At 36.6% G+C, this 20,000-nt stretch overlaps 1 protein-coding gene across 8 annotated transcripts in view; it reads left to right on the top strand.

Moving 5' to 3' along the window:
* Nucleotides 1-20,000, top strand: part of LOC106884332 (glycine receptor subunit alpha-2) — a 205,469-nt gene that overhangs the window by 43,005 nt on the left and 142,464 nt on the right. The window lies entirely within an intron of this gene.

Genomic DNA, 20,000 nt, shown 5'->3' with positions numbered 1-20,000 from the left:
TCTATCTACGCCTTTTTGTCATATATCTTTTACTTCCAACATATAACCCAATTATATTTCTCTAGCATCATTTCTGTTGCCAGCATCTATTGGCAGGAAGGAACACTGTTGATTCAGTAGCGTCCCAACAAACTAACTGTCGCCATTTTATTGCCTATTCACTCCCTCCTTCTCTCTCTGCCTTCTCCCTCTCTGTGTCTGTCTCTCAGTCTCTTTCATACATTTCTTTTTACATAACATCCTCACTCACTCCTCTTCTTTTTCTATGTCTCTCTCTCTCTCTCTTTCTCTCTCTATCTCCCACTTTCCTCTTAATATCATGATTGTGTTGATACTAATTTTTCAATCGTCTCACACTCAAGTACACACATACACATACTCTCTCTCTCTCACACACACACACGCACACGCATACACTCATATACACACACATACATAACTATATAACAGATATAGAAACATCTATGGTTGTTTGAGCGCGCACGCGTGTGTACGTAATATGCGTTTGCGCGCGCATGTCTGTAAATGCGGGTGGATGTACGTATAGATGTACATATGTATATATATGTTCACACGATTGTATGTATGAGAGTGTGAAGAGCAACAGGGCTTAACAGCTGTTACTTTTAAATGTGAATATTCTTTTTCTTTCTGTACTCCAGCATACGCCTTTCATATGTACGTAATACACGCACACACACACACACACACACACACATATATACATGTACATACATATATACATACATATATACATACATATATACATACACAGCATAGTTATAATACGTACAATATATACACGTATACATAATTATATTTATTCATGCATACATACACAACACACATACACATACACATGCAAATGTATTTCGCGTGTCTTTGAACTTATGTACTCATGTATATATGTGTGCGTGAGTGTGTGTGTGTGTGTGTGTGTGTGTGTGTGTGTGTGTGTGTGTGTGTGTGTGTGTGTGTGTGTGTGTACATCTGCACTTATGTATATATATATGTATGAAGATATGTAACATATAAATACCTGCTCATAAAAAAATCTCCTGCTGTGAATATGCGAATTTTTGGAATATGTGTGTGTATGTATGAATGTGTGTGTGTGTGTACCCGTACACGTATTTACAGCGGGTGTCGTATTTCTGAAGAATGCTGTTAGTACAGATAAGCTATCCACATATCTTCTCCTCCACTCAACAACTTCCACATCTCACCTGCCCCACCACCCCGAGTCATCCACCGCCATTCTGTGAAATGTCTTAGCAATTACATAAGAAGCTGAACATAACCAGTTCTCATTTCAGTGGGAGGAGTGTCAGTTCCAGTAACGGCAACATATAAAAATGTGTGGGACACACACAATATATTTACACACACACACACACACACACACACACACACACACACACACACACACACACACACACACACACACACACACACACATACATATATATATATATATATATATATATATATATATATATATATATATATATATATATATGTATGTGTGTGTGTGTGTGTGTGTGTGTGTGTGTGTGTGTATGTGTGTGTGTGTTTGTTTGTGTGTGTGTTACTTTGAAATAAGTGGGCTTCAACCAATATTTTCGTTGGTAATAATAGAATGTGACACCTATTCTTGAGGCATTTTATCGCGATGTTTCATTGGGTTAAAGGCGGCGAGCAGACGAGAATCGTTAGCATGACAGGTAAAATGATTAGTAGCATTTGTCCATCTTCGCGTTCTGAGTTCAAATTCCGCTGAGGTCGACTTTGTATTTCATTCTTTCGAGGTCCCTAAAATAAGTACCAGTTTGCACATTGGGTTAGATGTAATCGACTTACTGCCAACCCAGAAATTGCTGGCTTTGTGCGAAAATTTGAGACTAAGGTTCTCCTGAATCTTATGACCAGTTACATGAATCGAAATATGATCTTCATTTAAGACCGTTTTAACTGCAAAGGCCCATACAGTAATTCATTGACAGGTAGCCAGAGAATATATAGATTAGCAAAGCGCTTTGAAACTTGTGAAATCTGCCAGGAAAAACTCTAGTGTGCGCACGCTTTAAAATGGTACTGGATGAGATGTGATTTGAGTTATTTTTGGTGGCTAGAAATTCAAATGGTGGCTTCAAATTCCGCCAAGGTCGACTTTGCCTTTCATCCTTTCGGGGTCGATTAAATAAGTATCAGTTACGCACTGGGTTGATATAATTGACTTAATCTTGTTTGTCCCCTCTGTGTGTAGCCCCTTGTGGGTAGTTAAGAAATAAGAAACGTTAGCACGCGTTGTGTCCTTGAGCAAGGCTCTTTATTTCAAGTTGCTCCACTCCAATCAGCTGGAAAAAATGAGCAGTATCCGTATTCAAAGGATCAACCATGTTACATTCGGATCAACTGGAACACTCGTCGTCCTAACCGACGAAGTACCAGTTTTTATATCTACAAATAAATCATGTGATTCACATATATATACACGCATGAATTTCCCGCACATATGCAAACACAAACACGTGTTTACCTGTAGCCAACAGGTGGATGATTCTTTCGTCATACTAGAACTGGTAGTTTCACAATAAAATACATTCTCAACTTAGGTGGATTAAAATCTTCCACCGTTAAACCAATGTTGCGATTAAAAATCTCTATTTATTATGTATCCCAAAGAGAATACTGGTTTCGAAAAATTTATTAGATTCCTAGATTCTACATTGAGAAATGTGTTCTTGTTTAAAATCATTTTATTCCATTTGTATATAGATATATATTCATACCCAGATATACGTGCATACGTGCATATGTATATTTATACACACACACATATATAGATTAGATACATAGATAAATATATGTATATACGTGCATGTATGTAAGTATATATACACATATGTGAAAATAGAGAACAAACATGGTGGAATGAATTTTTCCAAGTCTCTAGGTTTCTCTGAGAAGAACTGTTATTAAAATAGGAGAGAGAAAAAAAGAAAGACAAATCTAGTGAAAAACAAAGATAATACAAATATAGACCAAGACAAAACTAAAACGTTTTCATTTATTGAACCAAGTCTTGTTCGTTATAAGCCTAAGGGGGTTCTTATTAAAATGGCAAGAAGCATAAAAAAGAGAGAGAAAAAAAAACGGAGAATTGTACCAAATGTAAAATGGAATTTCGTAATTTTCTATATTTTCTTTCTTTTATTTCCCCACCCTAAAAGGCAAACGTAATATCGTATGAAGCTTATATCATTGCAGTTATTTCTACCAAAATGTCAATCATTGAAAATTCATTGCAGAACGAGATAGGAATTTTATTTTGTAGTATTTTTTATTTACGAAACATTAATTACGTGTGACTTGCTCTGTTTTCTTCGAGGTCATCTGTGTAGGATATTTTTCTTGGAGATTTTAAGACAACAACCATATATATTCTTATGAATCCTTCGTATCCTATATGCAATGATAAAAAATAAATATGAAGAAGAAAAAAACAACGGTTGAAACTGCTGAAACTACAAAGATTTTGGTTTTCTTTGTTCTGCTCCCATTTCGCTCTTTCTCTCGATCGCTCTGTTCCTGTTACATTATTCAATGTATTTGCGTATAGACATACATACATACATACATACACATATGATTATATCTGTATGTATGTACGTATGTATATATGTGTATGTATGTATGCATCTATCTATGTATCTGCTTGAATAAGTTGGAGTCAACAAGAAGGAGTACAGCTGAATATTTATTTGTGATCGCTACAATTGCTCCCACGCAACGTAGCTCTCCAGGTTCTCAAAGTGATGCCCCAGCCTGGCTGCAGTGAAGTGACTGAAACAAGTAAAAGAATAATATGCGCACGCACACACAGACGCACACAGACGCACACAGACGTACACATACACACATACACACACACACGCACACACATTTGTGGGGTTTATGTGTATATTCAAATTCATTTATATAAGGTCTCGAATATTTTATCAATATTGCAATGTAAAGTGAGTCTGTCATCAGAATGTCCTGCCAAACAAAGATAAATGCCGTACGTTCTTCGAATATGCAATGTTTTCTTATGTGGTAATTTAGTTGCTATGGGAAACGGTAAGAAATATTCTTAAAATGTGTAAATATGGTTGCCATTGGCAATTATCCTAAGGAGAGCTTTCTAACAACTATAAACTTGTCTCGTGAAGGAGGAACACCTAATATTGATTTGTAAAACGACTACATGTTTGGGGCTTGGAATGTTATGGCCGATTAGATAAACTCCAGTATTTGACTGATTCCATGCGTTATCTATCCTGGAATGATGAAACACAGACTTTAAGTGGGCCCGATTTGAACTCGGAACACGAAAGGCCCCATAGCTAAATATAGCAATTCAATTTGTTCAGCGTTCTACATAATACAATCCATCGAGATGGGAAAGGGTCCACTATGAAGGAAAGTATAAGACAAACGATCGAATAAGTGTAAAGATGATCACCAAAGTGTGCAAGCTACAGACACACACAAACGCACGCACACATATGTGTACATATATACACACACACTCATACGTATATGCACGTAGAAAACACACACAAACTTCAACATAGCGAGGAGAATGTTAATAAAGTCTCATACTGAACAAACAAAGAAGTAAACAATTGACTTCTGTAAAGGAGAAAAGCTGACCCAGCCTCTGGGGTACACACCATCCATGATGTATCCAAATAAGAGAACCGAGACTTTTGGCAAATGCAAACACTCTGCGAAACATGCATATATGCGAAACATATATATATATATATAGACATACATAGACATGTATATGCGCGTTTATGCGTGTATATATTGATATATTTATGTTTATGGACATGTGCCTGCAAATATGAATGTGCGCATTTGTGTGAGTGTATGTGTGCGTGTGTGCGTGTGTCTATGTATGTGTGTAAGTGTGTGTACATGTGTGCAGCTTTCTTGCCCGATGTCTACAATCTATACACCTGTATAGAGATAAATAATTGCATACAGACGAAGCAAGATGATTTTGTTGGACGCATGGAAATCCCATGATACGAACAAACGACACCGCTTTAACACGATTGTCCAACTCGCTGTGAATAGCCACGAAATTTTTCTCAAATAACATCCTACCGTCTTATAAAAAAAAAAAAGAGAATATATTTAAAGAAATCCTTGGCGTGATTTGAACTTAAAACGTTAATATAACTTCAGTAACTATAGAATTTAATTTAACTAGGCACAATTATTTTATATTATTTTAGCTATTGAAGGTGGCTCAAGAATCATTTTATGACGTTCATGTTGTTTTCAAAAGACATTTATATCTAAGTGACGGGAATAAAATTCAAGTGGTTATTGAAATCGCAACTCGATTGCATCGTTTTGCCGAGAGAAATACTTCTCAGTCTTTGGTGCTTTGTCACATTTGCAAATAGAAATATTGTGATTTTAAACTGCTTCCCTTTGGAGACATTTCATTACCCGCCTAACATAATATTAACATTAAACATTCTAATTGATTCAATAAACAATATTAGCTAATTCAACGTTATTATTTTCATCATCATCATCATCATCATCATTATTATTTCAGCTTGAATCTGTAAATACTAATTAGAAAAACGAATAAAGTATGATAAAAACACATAATTATGAATCATTTCATATAATGAGCTTCTGTCCAATTTAATCACTTCGAAAGAAAGCAAAAAAAAAAAGTGTGGGGGGGGGGGGAATAGCATAACTAATGATGCTAGTTATAAGGAATTTGAATCAGGGAGAGCTTCGGCTTTTAATTTTATTAAATTGAGAAGTGTGGTTTTGTAAGCCTGGCTGACCAAGAGGTTAGCTCGAAACAGCAACTCGATTTCAATATCCTTCTGTAACCAATTCACCTTACTAAGCAACATAGACCAAACATAATTAGATCCATCTATACCTTTAAGCTGGTACATATATCATTTTTCGATCAGTTTTATTTTATTCTCTTATTGCATTTATTTTTTCAAATAGCCTGTTGTTTATTGGCGACATAATTGACTGAGAAGTCACCGCTATTCTATATATCGGTGACACTTGGCTAGTATATAACGAGCAGCAACCTGTCACCGAAGAAGCGTAGTATGCTGAAATAACGCAATCGGACAGTTTCGGGGTCAATATCAGGCAATTCTTGTCTGTTAACGGTATATGTTTGTGCTCTTGACACCGTGCATCTACACGAAGATCTCTCAAGGCGAATACCATAGTATGTGGCGTTCTAATAATGCATCCATAAGTAGGAGATAAAAGTTGTCATTCAGTAGTAATACTTTTCCGTCGCTAATATGTTTTAATAAGACTACTGGCTATTTGTGTCGTCAGTGATTGAAAGGTCAATGTTATTCTATATATCCTTGACAATGAAATTTGGCTGCTATGCGGTGAGCGCACACCTATCACTGAGGAAGTGCAGTACGCTGAAATCCCGTTATGTGCTAGTTTCAGTGCCCATGCCAGACGGTTATCGTCTGCAAACAATGTATGTGTCACCGTGAGAGGATTTCTTAAGGCAAATACCGCAGTATTCGATGTCATAATAACGCATCCGCGCTGTGTAAGATATAAAGATTGTCATAAATAATATACTTTAAAGGCGACCTTCATGTCAAAACGTAACAGGACATAACTCAATACTACAAATTAGTTTTCTATTCAGCACATCACCAAATTTTCCAATCTCTTGTTTTATACTTGAGATGAGAGAGTTATAAGCCAAAGGTCAAAGCTTCTAGAAACCACGTCACTTATGTAGCTTCAATTTAATGTTGAAGTGTTTTCACCTCACTTAACGAAAGGACATTTTAGATTCTCCTAACTATCTAACTCTGACCACTGAAGTTCCTGGGGGATTTCCTTCAACCTTTTATAAGTCTGTGCTAAGGAAATGGACTAATTCAACCGCGATACGCCTGTCTCAATGAAATTGTTTCTTTAAAGGACAGGATCAGTTCGACACTCTATGATTCTCAAAAGAAAATAGAGAAATTCAAACCAAATCGAATTTATCTTCCGTTTGTCCATTCGACGAGCTGCCAGAATCACAACAGAATAATAGGAAAAAATGCTTTGCAATATTTGTTCCGACTCTTTAAGTTCTGAGATCAAATCCCTCTGAGGGCGACTTTGCTTTGTATTCTTTCGGGATCAACAGAATAAAGTTACAGCCAAATAGGGAGGCCCATGGCATCAACTAACCACTTACCTTGAAAACTTGTGTCACAATCAGAAATTACTAATCCATTCTTTATTACAAATTCCGCAGACGTCGATTTACCTTTTCATTGATAAAATAATTACCAGTTGTGTACTGGGGTCGATGTAATCGACTATCCTTTCATCCAAAATTTCAGTCCTTGTGCCTATTACAAAAAAGAATATGAATATTGGAAATATGGCGGGCGGCGAGCTGGCAGGATCGTTAGCGCACCGCACAAAATGCTTCGCGGCATTTCGCCCGTCTTTATGTTTTGAGTGCGAATCCCGCCGAGTTCAACTTTTCCTTTCAACTTTTCGGGGGTTAATGAAATAAGGGCCAATCAAGCAGGGAGTCTATGTAATCGATTTACTCCCTCAAAATTTCAGGAATCGTTGATTCCTTCTCTCTTTTATTTCTCCTTTACCTTTCTTCTTTCAACTGCTTTCGTTTTATTCATTTATCTTTCTTTCTTTCTTTCTTTCTTTCTTTCTTTCTCAGCTTTTCATTCAGTCTTTGTTTCTTTTCCTTCATTTCTTTCTCGAAGCAGCAACGTTTCTTTCATTCTTGGCTTCCCGCCTTTCTTCTTCTCTCCTTCCTCCATTCCTACATTTTTTTATCTTTCATCTTTCATTTGTTTCAGTCATCGGACCGCGGCCATACTGCAGCATCGCCTTGAAGGGTTTCAGTCGAACAAATCGACCTCAGTACTCCTTTATTTAAATCTGGTACTTATCCTATCCGTACCGCTAAATTATGGTAACGTGAACAACCCAACACCGGTTGTCAAGCAGTGCGTGTGTGTAGGAGGGGTAAACACACACACATACACACATATACAAACAAGCACGCAAAAACACGCACACACACACACAGAGGCATACACATACGCACACACACACGCACACACGCACTCACAAACACACATACACGCACACACACGCACACAAAAAAACACGCACATGCACTCACACACGCGCGCACACACTCACATACACAAACCTAAAAGCTTGCAGTAGTGTACACAGCATGTTATAAAAGCTCAGTCCGATAGTTGTACTATTAGAGCATGAAACTTATAATGACACTAGGCAGACTTCCACTCAGGTAGTTTCCTTGGACCAAATTCTCTCACAAGTCCTCGCTTGGCTCGGAACTATAGCTGAAGACACTTGTTTAAAGTGCTACTTAATGATTCATTCTTTCTTACCATATTTTCTCCCTATTCTTGAATCACAATCATATTTACTCCCGCCACTCCCACATTGACCAACCCTCTCCCACCATGATCACCACCACCACCACCACCACCTACTCCTCAATGTGAGAAACTGAACATTCAATATTACGATTACTCATTACTGAAACCAACAACCATAAACAACAAAGACCCCCCCCCCATTCTGCTTTCTCCCAAATGTCATGTTCGGTTCAACAGGAGGCCTTGTGAGATTTCATACTTCACATCGATCAAATCAACCACCTTTTCTTCTCTTTTTGTCGCCTTATTATCATCATCGTCATTATTGTTTTTATTATTATTATGTTGTTTTCTTTTTTCTTCTTTCTTCAAATTTTCTTCCATTTCTCGCCGAGTGTTTTCCGTACACCTAGGGCAGAGAAACTCATTGTATGCATTCCCAGTTTACACACGCAAATTCACAGGTAAAATATGTATTAAAAAAAATTGATAAATAAATAAATTCATGAATGAATGTTGTTTTTACAGCGATAATGCTCTTCTCAGTACATGAGTCATTCCAGTTAACACGATTTTTTGTACTTCCTGTAGGGATGGTAAGCCTGGTATCATTTTCAAATAGGTTTCAGTACCTTTTTTTTTTTATCATTCCTAGAGAACCTACAATCACTGGTACGGTAGTCGCCTTGAGGTGCCACATTTTTTCAATTTCTATTAGCAAGTCTTTATATTTACTGATTTTGTCAAATTCTTTCACCGCTATATTATGATCGCAAGGAATACTCATGTCAATTAATAAACACACTTTTTTTTGTCTGATCTTTTATAATAATATCCGGTTTATTAGCTTTTATAGTTTTGTCGGTATGTACGGGGAAGTCCCAGAGAATCGATACATTTTCTCCCTCAGTCACAGCTTCAGGATGGTGTTTATACCATTTGTCAGCGGTTTTGATTTTATAATGCCAACATATTGTCTAGTGTAATTACTGGCCGACTCTGTCATGTCTTGGTGTGGTATGGTGGTGTGTGGTGCGGTGGTGTGTGGTGTGGTGGCGTGGTGGTGTTGAGGTGTGGGAGAGGCGAGAGTGGGGGAAGAGAGGGTGGGGGTCTAAGGGATGGGGGTGGAGGTGGGATGGGATGTATATACATATAGATATATAGTGTTGGGTGAGGACTGCTGCATTGGGCTCAAATATAATTTCATAGGGCTGAGGGAGGGAGAGATGGAACAACTGGCTAAAATGAAGGAACGTAAAAGTAATTATGATGGACAGTGGTCACTACTAATTCCTGGATGGAAGTTTGAATGATGGAGCGGTGTCTTAGGAAGCGCCCTGGTGGACGTAGTTTGAAGGACAGTTGCAGAAGTCTGATAGGAAAGATAAATGAAGAAGAAAGGGTTTGAGCGATTATAGGAACGAGTTAATAGTACTAAATATTTATTTTAACCTACAGATAAAGGGGGGGGGGATATATTCTGTGTTTATCCATCCGAACGTCTGCGCACACGTATGTTTATTGTGTATAAATACAAACTTGGAACCAGTTTGAATACGCTCGAGGCATATTCGAACCAGAAAGAGAGCTATTAGTTGTATTTTGTCATGGAGAAAATTTCTCGCTGTAGACAAATAGTGAGAAATGTTCTCATGACAAAATACAGTGAACGTCTTTGTTGTGGGTTCGAATACGCTTGCAGCATATTTGAACTGGCTACAAGTTTGCATTTATACGCTTCACTGCTTAACGCTGTCACCCTGTATTCATGAGTACACGTACACACGTTTATATAGTCACATATACATACACTCTCTTAAGGAAAAGTCCCGCACACGCGCGCTTATACACACTATCGAATACATTGATATAAATATGAATGCATATTGCATGTATGGTGTCTTTGCAGTTATATATGATTTATAGCAGGGCGAGAAAACGTTTTAAGCAAACATATGAGAATAATATCGCAGAAATTATAAGTACTGGTTTGTTGTTTAACCCTATTGACAAGCAAGGAGAACGAGATAGGTTGGCGTTTTGATTGATATCTGAGAGAAGTAGAAAGATCTGTAGATTGACAGATACGCAGATTGGCGGACGAATGAACAAATGGATAGGTAGATTGGTAGAGAAAGAGTCAGATAAATCGATAGAACAATAAGCTCGATAGATAGGGAATAAAGTTAAATTAACTAAGAAATAACATAGCCTGAACAGTGTCGCTTTCGGATTTAAAAATCGATCATCGGACGTGCTTTTGGTACGTTTGTTACCACATCGATAATCATGCCGCCCAAACGCTGTTACTATTTGGAGAAATATGTATTTCTATGAATGAAGCTCACTCAAGCGTTTCAGGAGAAGAGGTTAGTTTTTTTTATTATTATTTTAAAGGAGATGTGATCCAACTATTTGAAAGCTTACTGCGTCTTCGTTTTCCGCTAAGATCTGTGTTTTAATATTTCTTCAATATGTCAGTATGCGGGATCAGAGCACCGAACGGTTTGGCTTTGTAGAAATGCTCAAGGCGCCGTGCCGAAGCTGTATTTTGGTAGATTTTACTTATATCTTATATTTACAACAAAATGTATAAATAATTTTCATTTCCAATCGTATGAACAATATATATACACATACATACATATATCTATCTGATTGTATGCTTTGTAGATATATAAACTCTCACCACCTTCCTCCTCCTCCTCCTCCCTCTTCTTCCTCCTCCTCCCTCTTCTTCCTCCTCCTCCCTCTTCTTCCTCCTCTTCCTCCTCTTCCTCCTCCTCCTCCCCTCTTCTTCTTCCTCTTCCTTCTCTTCCTCTTCAGAAACCTTTCCCCCTTAACCTTTCAGAGAACAGCAACAAATCAGTTGATGCCTTACAGAAACACGAAGCTAACGCACCCGCTCGGTAACGCACCCACTCCCACCACAGATAACTCACTACTACTACTACTACTACTACTACTACTGCTGCTGCTGCTGCTGCTGCTGCTGCTACCGTTGCTGTTCTTATTTTTTATTTCCTTTCTTAACTTTTTCTTTTATCCGTTTCTGTGCCGCCCTGCAACTGACCATTCAGGTTCATCTACCATTATCTCCTGTTATCATCGTACCTTTGCCATATCCTGTTCTGCTCATTGAACACACACCTTTTGTTTCCCTTTTTTTAAAGAAAATGTTTATTGGTTCTGGTATTGAGTTATCTTAACGTCAGAACCGATATCGATTATTAGCCGACTGCATTGGTATTCAGACTCGTTAGCCGACCAGTTTGAACAGTTATTGGTACTTTAGTCTTCTGCACCTTCCCATTAATTAAATATACTGATCTCAATCATCTTTCATTGGCGAAGAAGCTAATGAGGTAATGAGCTAATGAGTGCCGACGTGATTTACGAGGCAATAGACCTTGTTGGGGTGGTGGGGGAGGGACTTCAATGGATATGCAAACCCTTAAGATCCTATATGATCAGAGAAGGATTCCGCTTTAAACTGTTTGAAAAGACAGCAAAATTTCTCTTTACCTCTCAAGCCACATCCTATCATGATAAAAGAATGAAAAAAAAACAAAAAAAACATACTGAATAATGTGGAGATGGCCACCGTTAGAATGTCTTTGATCACAGATCTGTGGAAAAGGATGACAAGGAGCTAAAAACAAGAACGGCAAACTACGTTTTATTAGCGCTTTGTTCGTCCGCTTTTTTACTCTTTATTCAATATTCAAAACCGGTCAGTTTGTAAGCACATAATGATTTCTTCCATTGGCAGACGACTGCATAATTTTGTAGATGGGTAACGGATACAGTAATTTGACATGTTCTCAGTAGATGGCTCGCTCTTTATTAGGCATCAAGGATTTGAACCGAAGCAATAAAAGACGCAACAGATCGTCGTAAGTCATTTTCCCAGACGCTCCGCCATTTTTACCAGTCCACCGCCTTAACAACATCGGTACATAACACCAGATTTATTGAGAATACAACAATTACATTACAGTAATGCATGTTTTACATCAGCGTTTCTCAACCTTTTTTTACTTATGGACCCCTTTGGTTCCTATTTTACTCGGGTGAGTGCTCATAGCCATTTGATATTTTAAAATAATCTTATTTTTATAATTAAATATTATTGGTAATTGTATAAAAATTGCTAAAATATTTCGTCTTGTACAAGTATAAGCAATTTATTGCACATGAATTTTAACAACTGAATCTTCTATGGACCCCCAAGGGTTGGCTGAACCTCTGTTGAGAACCACTCTTTTGCATGCTTACAAGCTTACAACACGACGTGACTCAATTTAATGATCAGGTGACCATTGCTATTTAACATGGCTACCATTTTAATGAAAGAGGCTTGGTTATTGAACTAAAGAAAACTTCTGAAGATAAAGGACACCTCGCAACTAAGATAAACGTTTTACAATGAGACGAGGTGATTTATCATTCAATAATAAGTTTGCTGGAAATAGCGGTAGACGGCAGCACCTTCCACTCAGTACTCAGCATCACTAATCATGTTTGAGAGAACTGACTCGTTAATCTAAAAATGTATTTTGAAGTAGCCACAACAGCATAAAAAGGGCGAGCCTATTATCTGCTGGAGAGATAGGACTTCGGGAAATTGGTCATACACTAAATAAGAAAACAAAACAACAACATACATCGCGAGTACGAAAGACTGCATCCTATTATAGCCCATGCTTCCGAATAAAATCTGAATAAACTGTTAGTTTATTACCCGTGTAAAACATTGTAAACCACGAGATTTTGATAAGAATGGTACAGATAGTGCAATTGAGAATCAATTCACTGAAGAGACAAATCCCGTCATAAGAATAAAATTATTGCAGTCATTTCACATCAGGCTTAGAATGTGTTCAGGCAGTTATATGGTCCAGTTGAAAAGCAAGTACGATATATGGAAGAAAGCACACCGAACAAACACAAAGAAGATAATATTAATTTCGAAGTATAAAAGTTCTGCTACATATGTGGTTTTAAATCTTCAGATTTCATATACAAGTTTCCGATCCTATTCAAAATGTCCCGCAAACGACGATTTGTTACTCATGTTAGAAAAGAAAATGTAAAAATATCAGCTGACGAGCATATGCAAATCAAGGAAACCACAGTTAACAGTTTTGGTAACACTTCCACGCTTACCAATTTGAAGAGCAATTTCAATAACTTACATGGAAACGAGCGATCAGTCAATGACGATAAATTCCTTCTCAATTTAAGATCAATAAAATACCAACAGATAGAAATTGATAGAAGTCACATGAGTTATCATCGATTAGGAAGGGGCAACTTGTAATTAACTGACCTGGATTCATTCAATAAAGTCAAGAGATTAAACACTGAAGCAATTGTCCAACCATGTAAATATAGGATCTTCACCGATGGCTCAATTGCGCCTCAGGCTTTGGTTGGTTTAATTCAAGTCACACATGACTTTGGTTCAATTCACCGTATTTATAGAATGTTTGTCACCAAATCAATGACTTGGCAACTGATTATTAGAACAAAACGCACCACCAGATGGGAATCGAAACTACGATCTAACGATTAAAAGTGCAACACCCTATGCCACATACCAATTATCAAAAGAGGAAATTACAGAGAATAAAAAATGTAAATAGATAAAGAAATAAAATTTTAAAAGAAAAAAAAAACATTGACCGAGCGTTTGTTTCATCTCTGACTGTAATCAGATGGAGTAGTATCGTTGCCAAACTAATAAGTTTAATTTAACTTAATGGGTCTTCCGTCGATTTCAGTGATGACTATTTAGTTATGCGATCAATTGAATTACTTATTCTTTGAATTAACGAGTGAAGCGGTTGTGTATTCCAGAGACACATGTCCCCTTGACGTAATTCTCAGATAGAACCGACGTGTCGCAGTGTGTGACAAGCAAGTTATTATTATTATTATTATTATTATTATTATTATTATTATTATTATTATTATTATTTATTTATTTATATTTTTTTTTATTACCGATACAATCAATCTGAAAGCCTTTGAAGCAGCTATTGCTCCCACCCAATTTTATTTACAGGGTCTTGAGTCAGCATGTAACGATGGTAATATGATACTGACCCAAGTTATCAAGCAATGGGCTAGAACTCAGGAACTCGTGATCGCAAAGGGAAATCTTTAACCATTCGACTATGTTGCGTCCATATACTCGTTAAATATGTCGACCGATTTTGCCAAGAAACTGTATTCATGTTTTATGAATTTTCTTTGACTGAACTGGTTGAATTGTTACCGCACCGGACAAAATGCTTCGTTGCATTTCGTTTGTCTTTACTTTCGGAGTTCAAATTCCGTCGAGATCGATTTGCCTTTCGTCCTTTCGGGGTCGCTAAAAATAATTACCAGTAAAAATAATTACCAGTTTGCCACTTGAGATGATTTAGACTCCCCCTCCCCTAAAATTCCTGGCCTTGTGCCAAACTTTGAAACCGATATTTATTGGCTCTGCAATAACTCTGTTATTAGATATTTTGATCATGCCGAGTTGTGAACTTGAATTGGCTCCAATGGAACAAAGGCATGACAAAATTAAATATTTCTAATCGATATATATCGACCTCAGTTTATATATATATATATATATATATATGTATATACATATACCCTACTCCTTGTAATAGAATTGATTTATTGCTGTTTAGTTTCAGCTTAGACGGAGCACATCTATGACCCAAAGGTGTTCCGGGGGTCACCATCTCTCTTTTTTCCAGATAGTGCTCCTTGGATAATGTTACGCAATATAGTATGGTACCAGGCCTTTTGCCCCACTGAGGGTCTACCCTAGTTTCCGCCCCTCACCTTTTAGTTATAGTTAAATATATCGATACATTCTCAACGATGTCTACTGGATTTAGAAATAATTAATTTTCTGTTAAGCAAACATTTGACTTTTGCATGTTATTTATTTTATATCCCGTTTTTTTTTTTACTTATGAAAAACGATTTCTCTTTGTGTAATCTTGCCAAATTCAATACGGGTAATTTATATTATTCTATATCAATCGTGTTATCTTCCTTACAAGCGTCTGAGGCCGGATGTCGAGACAGCTTAGAGTCACGTCCTAAATAAACATTTGTTAATTATATACCACTTCAGGCGCTGAAATCGCCACTCTCTACATATAATAAAATAGCTCATTATTCATTTTGCCCAAGCTAGAAGTTCTCCGTATGGAAACCTTGCGCTGAGCTGTTGTTGGATACGAACCACGGTCCAGCATATAATCGATTCGGATATTGATATCTCGATACAACATATAAATACTGATGATTTTTAAACTTTAAATGTTAAATCAGTTGACTGGATTTATCTTTTACCTTTTACTTGTGTCAGTCATTGGATTGCGACCATGCTGGGGCACCGCAACGCAAGGCCTTTAGTAGAACAAATCGACCCCAGTAATTATTTTCTAAAGTCTGTTACTTATTCTATCGGTCTCTTTTGCCGTACCGCTAATTTACGGCTACGTACACAAACCAAGACACACACGCACATACACACACACGCACACATATAGACACACATATAAAAAGCATACATGCTGCATATATATAATTCGCTTGATAAGTCTAATCTTCATTTCGACAAAAGGAATTTCTTTTCACGCGTTCGCTACATAAACCAATTCTACACGAATTTAAGGTGAACATCGCCTGCACCAATCTCTCTCCACCACTCTCTCTCTCTCTCTCTCTCTCTCTCTCTCTCTCTCTCTCTCTCTCTCACTCTCTCTCTCTCTCTCTCACTCTCTCTCTCTCTCACTCTCTCTCTCTCTTTCTCCACCACTCTCTCTCTCTCTCTCTCTCTCTCTCTCTCTCTCTCTATCTATCTATCTACTCGTCTGACCGTCGGTTTCTATGCATTCTGTGTGTTTTATTATCACTTTCTCCTCCATATGTTTTCCTCTACTCAATTCCCTTCTCAATCACTTGCGGAAGATTTGACTGCACATTTTAGCAGGTCAAACACACTGTAAAGATGTCTGTCTTCTGATGATGTTAGACTGCTTTCATAAAATTAGTTACAAGGAAGACACAAGCCTCTTGCTGTTGTTACTGTTCCGTTGTTGTCGTCGTCATGGTCAATTCAGCTTTTCCATTGCACTTTATGAAACGCATAACAAGCTACCTATAACTCATTTTATTTTATTGAGGAGCCGAAGCCTAATTGTGACGTAATGAATGTCCAAGCAACAATTTTGCCAATTTGGCAAACTTCAACATCCTAATAGTTTATCACACATTGCATTCTGGCACTGCTTTCAAGCAAATCTCCAAGATTCAATTAACTTGTTTCCTACCAATCAAAATATTTCCTCGCCTGTTGAGTTTGGAAGGCCGAAGAATGGAAGACAGTATTGAAGTCTTGAATATCTTCCATTAACAAATCTTTTGCCAGATGTTCACCAAAGGCAACATAGAAAGGAAGGTAATGGGTTTCAACATATACATATACGTATATATATATATATATATATATATATATATATATATATATATATATATGAACATATATATGTGTGTATATATATGTATATATATATATACATCCATGCATATATACATGCATACATACACACACACACACACACACACACATGTATATATACATACATATACGTATCTGTATACATATACATGTATATATCTATCTATGCATGTTCGTACATATTTGTATGTGTATGCATATGCATATGACTATATATATATATATATATATATAAATTGTATATACAGATAATCAGTAATATACATATGTATGCATATATGTCGACACATGTTTTCATATATATATATATATATATATATATATATGTGTGTGTGTGTGTGTGTGTATGTATGCATATATATATACATGCATGCATGCATACATACATGTATGTATGTATGTATGTATGTATGTATGTATGTATTTATGTAAGTTTCTAAGCAAATGGAGAAAGCTCTCAGCACATGTTAGAAAGTTAAATGTATAAAATATATATATTTTAACAGGATGCTGCTGCCTCGTTTTTCTAGCATTTTTGTAGACTTAAATTATCGTATGCCATCAGATACCTTACATGCATACATACATGCATACACATATACATACATGGTTACAGTACCCATAATTATAAGTCGTTTGCTTTTTTTAACTACATATGAAGTTTCATTCTATGGATATTTAAAATGTGCGTCATATGGCTGAGATCCTGCAAAGTCAATACTGCTCTGTCTTCAGTGACTCTGATTCAGTTGACTCAAGCAGCTTTGCTTCTGTAGATCCTCAACATGTCCTTTCCGACATAACTTTCGATGCCAATGTTATCCTATGCTTCAATCGGACCTATGCGCAGTAACCCAGTGAGTACACATAAAAAAAAAAACAACATGCAGTTGAAGGAAGGAAAATTTGAGGCCATCCACTTTGGAAGAGAGGGCACACTCAAACAACCGTATACACTACCGTCGGGAGACCTACTTGAACCAGCGGATTATATCAGAGACTTAGGTGTAACTGTCGACAGCAGTTCATTTGTACGATTTTACCAACTATATAACTCTTCATCCAGAGTTTAAGCTGTGTCCCCAAGATTACAAGCATTCGCCCCAGACTATAAATAGTATACCAGAATAAGTACCTGTTATAAATAAGTACCACCTTTACGAATTTACCGATGTCTCTTTAAGCTTTGAGTTCAAATCTCAGCTAAGTAGTCTTTATCAACCCTACGTCGAGAAAATGAATACCTATGAATACCTATAATCTAATCAGCATCAACCATCCCTCCCACCATTGCAAACCGGGAGCTATGTGCTAAACTTAGATGTCGTTATCATTAAATACACATCTAAACAGAGTTAAATTTGGGAAGAAAATGTTATTGTGTCTTTGCTGCGTTCTTTTCTATTCTTGAAATTTATCAGGACAAGAGGCGTAAAGCTTCAAAGACTCGTCTGATTCTCCCGTAGATAAAATTCTTTGAAATAGTTCATGGAAGAAGCTAATTAATTTGGAGGAATATTAACGAAATAAAAAAAATATATAGAAAATTCATTTCAATTTTGTTTTTAATTTCATATTCCTTGCAACATTATATTCAGTTTTCTATTTCCGTTTCATTCATAAGAATAGAGAGTCGCTCTTGGACGCTTTCATTCATTGAATGATTGAATGGAAGACGAAATAACAAGAACACCTACAACAATAATTGCTTCGCCCTTAGGCAAGTAACAAAACTGAAAGTTTGTAACGTAAAGGAAATTAGAAGCTGTGACATTCATGCCTTTGATAAGAGCATGAACGACCTGAATTAAATACAACGGAAATGGAATGAATCCAAACAGGGATATCGAATTAGAAAAGCGGATTCGCTTGGCAAAGAAAAAGAAGAATTTTATTTTGCAATGTTCACCCCTCCACCTCTGAATAATAATTCTCCTCTATAGAAACAAGGTTTGACAGTTTTGCAGAACGAAACAGGTGGCTTTCCTGGTTATAGTTTGGGTAATAAATCAGACTTCGGATGATAGTATCATACATCGCCCGGTTTAACGCCATCACCACCACGAGCCAAGAAAGCGGCCATTGCGTGGTCATACAAACTGCAAAAGCAACAGCAGAATCTGCTTCACCTCACACTCTACTGTTTTAAAAAGAGGAAGAAAACTGGATGATGCATTGCTAGAGACTCTATATCTGAAGAAGAAAAAAAATTAAATAAATATATAAACAAGAAAAACAAGAGTGGTACAATAACAATGTCGGACCTGATGCCTTGCAGTAATGAGTCCAAATTCCACTACGGCCTACAGTTATGAAGTACAAACACTCCAGTTATAAACTCATCCAAAAGTACCCATATATATACACAGGCACACCAACCGAGATAAACACAAATACTAACAGTTGTTTTGAGTTAAACAGACGGGCATTACTACTGTGAGAGGCTTCAATTCTATAAAGGGGGACAAACTTAAATGAAGCAGACACACACGTATACATAAATACATTAATGCGAAAGACGAACATACACATACACACACGTATCCATTGATAATTGTATACAGCTAATATGAAGAGACATTTGAAAATATAATGAAGCCATATTTCCATTAAACAAATATGATTATAATACATACATACATACATATATATATATATATATATATATATATATATATATATATATATATATATATATGTATATATATACATACACATACATATATGTATGTATATATATGTATATCTGTCAATCTATACACATACCCACACGCACGCACACACACACATATATGTACTTACATACCTACATGCACATACTTCAACAATATGTTACTTCATTTCGGGATCTGCAAGTGTCGTCTGCATTAGCTAGAGTTATATATCTTCACTTTATATCTGATTCCTTTCATTGTTATTGAACTGTCGCACTAATAATCTTGCTTCTACCTTTCTAAAAATATTTCACTTGTGGCTATGATTCCTTTGTTTACACA

The sequence above is a fragment of the Octopus bimaculoides genome, chromosome 13 (assembly GCF_046866305.1).
Source record: "Octopus bimaculoides isolate indiv1 chromosome 13, ASM4686630v1, whole genome shotgun sequence".
NCBI classification, from domain to species: Eukaryota; Metazoa; Mollusca; class Cephalopoda; order Octopoda; family Octopodidae; genus Octopus; species Octopus bimaculoides.
Note: the sequence above shows the minus strand (reverse complement) of the source record. Positions and strands in the feature narration are given on the sequence as shown.